This window comes from Marmota marmota, unplaced genomic scaffold, assembly GCF_001458135.2.
Source record: "Marmota marmota marmota unplaced genomic scaffold, marMar, whole genome shotgun sequence".
NCBI classification, from domain to species: domain Eukaryota; kingdom Metazoa; phylum Chordata; class Mammalia; order Rodentia; family Sciuridae; genus Marmota; species Marmota marmota.
Genome location: NW_025999864.1, coordinates 4,344,549 through 4,349,394, shown reverse-complemented (window position 1 = coordinate 4,349,394; position 4,846 = coordinate 4,344,549). Strand labels below are relative to the sequence as shown.

Genomic DNA, 4,846 nt, shown 5'->3' with positions numbered 1-4,846 from the left:
GCAATCCTTACATGTTCAATTTGTGGTAATAATGAAATAGATTTTTTTCTAAGAAAGGCCCATGCAGATCTTGATATGACTTACGTACAAGTGTTAGATAACAATTTGATATTTTTTCCCTCAAGAGATGAAAAATTACAATAGAATGTGTTAAAAGGAGGGTTATAGTAAGGATTTATTGGAATGGGGGGTGAATTCCTGAAATTGGAAATGCTGACTTAAATAACATGCTTTTAAATTTTGATTAAATGTGTCAAAGTGTCCTCTAAATAGTTATTTAAGTTTATACTTGTATACATTTCTATTACTCTGACTACACACACACATACATAGACACACAATCTCCCTCCCTCTCTCATTCTACTTGTCAAAAATATAATTTGTACACTATGGTACCTTGGTTTTTCATTGCATTCTTAAATAATGAATGAGTTTTAGCATCACACACTCCTTTTGTTTTTATTAGTGTGTTATATATAATAGTGGGGTTCATTCTAGCATAATTATACATGCATTGAATATAATTTACTCCATTTCAGTACCTGGTACTTCCTCTTTCCCTCTCTTCCTTCCTCTCCCTATTCTCTTTCCTATACTCTACTGGTCTTTTATTTATTTATTTATCTATCTATTTATTTATTTATTTATTTTTAATTGGTGCTTTCTAGGCATACACAAAGGTGAAATTCACTGTGGTATATTTATATATGTATACATCATAATTTCATCATTTTCTTTCTGCAGTGCCTTATTTTTTCAGTCCTCCTCCTTCTTCCTTAATCCTCTTCCTCTACTCCATTGACCTACCTTCTATTTTCATGGAGTCTCCCACGATTTTCCCCTTGTTTTGCTCTAGCTTCCACATATGAGATAAAACATTTGACCCTTGAATTTCTGCATCTGACTTATTTCACTTAGCATGATGTTCTCTAGTTCTATCCATTTACTGGCAAATTCCATAATTTTATTCTTCTTTATGACTGAGTAAAACTCCATATGTAAATATATACCACAGGTTTTTTTAATCCATTTATCTGTTGACAGGCATCTGGGATGCTTCCATAATTTAAATGTTGTGAACTATATTGCTATAAGCATTGGTATGCATGTGTCACTATAGTATGAAGATTTTACTTCTTTTGGATAAATATCAGGAAGTGGAATGGCTGAATCAGATGGTGGTTCCATTCCTAGATTTTCAAAGTATCTTCATACTGTTTTCCAAAGTGGTTGTACTAATTTGAAATCCCACCAACAATATATGAGTGCATCTTTTTCCCACATCCTTGTCAGCATTTATTATTATTTCTATGCTTGATGATTGCCATTTTAGCTTGGGTGAGATGAAATCACAATGTAGTTTTGATTTGCATTTCCTTGATTGCTAGGGATGTTGAACATTTTTTCATGTATTGTCCATTTGTGTTTCTTCTTTTGAGAAAAGACTATTTGCTACTTTTGCCCATTTATTGATTGGGTTATTTGTGTGGGCATCACATAATTCTCTTATTATGGAACACCTGACTAAAAGTTTCTTTAAAGCACCTCAAAGCAAAGTGAAGAAATCATCTCAACATAGGTAAATATGAAGGGAAGCTAGCCCAAATTCCTTTTAAAAACAAGTACTTTTCCTTTAGTACTACTAGAATTTTTTTTTCTACACTTATATGCACTGTGACTTTCCAAAAAGGAATTAAAAAGAAAGGATTTAAAAGAAAATCAGTTCACACTCCCCTCCCTACACCTTTCTTACCACAGCATTTTATAATGATTTCATCACTGGTTCTTTGATGATGTGGAAAATATTACTTATGGGTACATATTACTATGCATAGAAATTATAAAGTGTTTTGTTGCTAAATATGTTAGTTATACAGTTGTGGTGTGTATTTGTCATTAAGAACTGTCTTAGCTGATAAATAAAGGGATTAGATAAAATAGAAAAAAATGTAGTAAACTGTGAAGAAGCTTGCCAAATACTCACCCTCTCCCTACATTAGCAGGCTGCTTCTCCCATCAAGCATGAAATCTATTTCCCTTCCCGTTGTGCCTTCTGATTTGTTGTTACATATGGAATGTGATGGAAACTATGTTGTGCAAGTTCTAGGCCCAGCACTTATGAGGTCTGACAACTTCTGCTTTTATTTGTTCATGAGGCAAAACCCAGGTTGACTACAATGTAGGAAAGTGGCCCAGCTACCTCACAGCCAACTTCGCTGCGATGCCCACTCTGTCAGTAGAGCCATCGTGGACTTCCAGCTCAAGTCAAGCTCCCAGAGGGCAACAGTTACACAGAGGATCCTAATCGATGCCCTGCAAGAGGAAGAAACACCAAATGAGCCCAGCTAACCTGAAAAATCAAGAAAAATTACATAGATAACTAAGGTAGGAGTATAATAGTACCTAAACACCGAGGTAGGGTATAAGATAGGACCCAGAGACAGTACTGTATGAAATATAAACTAAAATTTAATTGTCAAGAAAAATAAGCTCAGTGAAGATGGATGGGGGAGGCCCCAGACCAATAAGAGAAGAGAAACTTCTTTCTCCTTCTCCTTCTCCTTCTCCTTCTTCTTCTTCTTCTTTTGCAGTGTTAGGATCAAACACAGGACCTCACACATCATGCTGGGCAAACACTCTAACACTGAGCTATATATCCAGCCCCCGGTATATAATGGCTCTACCACTGGATCATAGATGATATGGAAAATATTACTTATGGGTACATATTACTAAGCTATATACCCTGAGTTAGGGTTTAATAGCTGGGATTAATATTCTCTACTTGTGCTTCCATTAGAACTTAGATGATAGAAATATTCATCTGTAATGATTTCAATAGTTACTTGGACTATAACTCTTCTGTGAAACTAAATTTTTAATTTTTGCATGTAAATTTAAATAACATGTGGCCTGTGCTAACAAGATTAGACAGTGTAGTTTACTATATCACATGTCAGACTTTACCCTGATGAAAGATAACAATTTCCAATCATTCACCCTTAAATTGTATCTTTGCCATGCTCATTCCCTTTGGAATCCTGAAAAGAATCTTACCACTTAGACCTACCTGAGTCAGAGAGCTGTTCAGAATTGTCATGTAATTTCTTGACATCTCTACTGCAGAACCAAGAGTCAGAAGCAATATTTCCCCCTTTTGTGTTTTCTGATAAGAGATGAGGGCAGAACATTAAAACTTTAAAAAATATATATATGGTTCTTTTATTCTAAGGCTATAACATCTTGAGGTAAAAGCATCTATTATAAAAGGAATTTCTAATGACTTTAATTAGGGTAGTATTTGAAATTCAATCCCAAATTTTTATATATGTATGCTTGTTCCCCAAACTTCTTTCAATATAAAAATAGTTTGTCTATGTGACCTCTATTAACCTCTTGCAGCAGCAACAGGACACATTTTGAGAATGCTGTTTTAGAAAATTGCAGAAGAATTTTTATTAAACAGGGATAAATGTCATAATGAAATATTGAACACTTCAACCATGAATACTACATGATAACTTTCAAAAAATCAATTCCATTTCCTTAATTACAAAATTAATCATTTGAGATTATTAAACAAATATGAGGCAAGATTAAAATGATGATTTTCATTTCCTTATAAGTTAATTTTTAAATATTTAACGAAAATAGAATAATACCCTTCTCAGAGAAAGCAAGATTATAGCTGAGATTTAATTTAATTATATGGTAACTAGGTTCCAAAATTTTCAAACACTGTTTTTAACATCCCTACCTCCTGAAGGCAATATTGACATTTACATGAATATAATTATCGTTTTTCTATGCCTACCTGGAAATGAGCCACGATTTTCCAAAGACACGAGAACAAATAACTATTTCAAGGACTTTTTATTTATTTCTTTATTTTTTGCTAGAGAAAGTCTTGCTTTCTTAGGAGAGTAGAATTTGTTCTGCTTCACTGTCTAATTTAATACCACTGAAATTGAAAATATGTTGTTTTAAGTAACATCCCCAAAGGACTCTCCTACCTCTGGAGTTTGTTCCAATCAGATCATCAAATTAAGATAAACCAGCTAATTATTGCAACCACTTAAAGATCTGGTTAAAAAGTAAGAAGTTGTTTCTTCTCCCAAAATCCTGTTCATGGAATTTTATTGTTGATAGCAGTCCTCAAAGATTCACCTCTGTGTACCTTAAACTAACTGCTGGTAGAGGGGTTGCCTTTATAAAATGCAGATTCCTGGGCTCCCACTCCAGATTAATCTCAGCAGGGGACAAGGGAAGTAGAAGGGTCAAGAATAGATATCCTGAAAGCTACTTGGAAGATGCTAATGACTCTTATGACACCAGGCTGGTCCATCCTACTCACTTTGCATATGTGGGAACTGAATTGTGAGCTGTTGCCATTTCTTTTCTTCTTCATGACACCATCAAGACTGTGGCCCTCTGAGCAAGCTTGTACATGGGGCTTATAAAAGGAATGTGTTCTGGGTCACATCAGGAGGTGGGTGGAGACAGTGAATAAGGGGAAACTAACTTCCCACCAAGGCACCACTCCTGTCTGCATACTGACTTTTTTTCATATTTTGTTTGAAAAGAGGGCTCTTCTGCTAATGTATGCCAAGGCAGAGAAATCACGCCTGGAAAAATGTGAACAGGATGTGAAAAATGTCCATGTCTGAGATGTTTATCTCAGTAACTTAGGAACCAGACTCCAGTGATACTATTAATGAAATGTGAAAACACTTAAAAGAACAGAGGAGTATTTGTTCTTAAGTCAAGATTGTTTTTCAGGTGTCTGATGAGTTTTAAGGACATAATGTGAACTCAGATATTTGTACCCATGAAAATATGTGTAGTA

General features: G+C 34.6%; 1 long non-coding RNA gene across 1 annotated transcript; it reads right to left on the bottom strand.

Annotated features, from left to right (window-relative positions):
* Window positions 1-1,385: 1,385 nt before the first annotated feature.
* Window positions 1,386-4,472, bottom strand: LOC125619915. The gene is made up of 3 exons (XR_007351474.1): window positions 4,355-4,472; window positions 3,071-3,166; window positions 1,386-2,313 (listed from the first exon to the last, which is right to left on the bottom strand). It is a non-coding gene; the product is annotated as an uncharacterized LOC125619915 (long non-coding RNA).
* Between the last annotated feature and the right edge of the window lie 374 nt (window positions 4,473-4,846).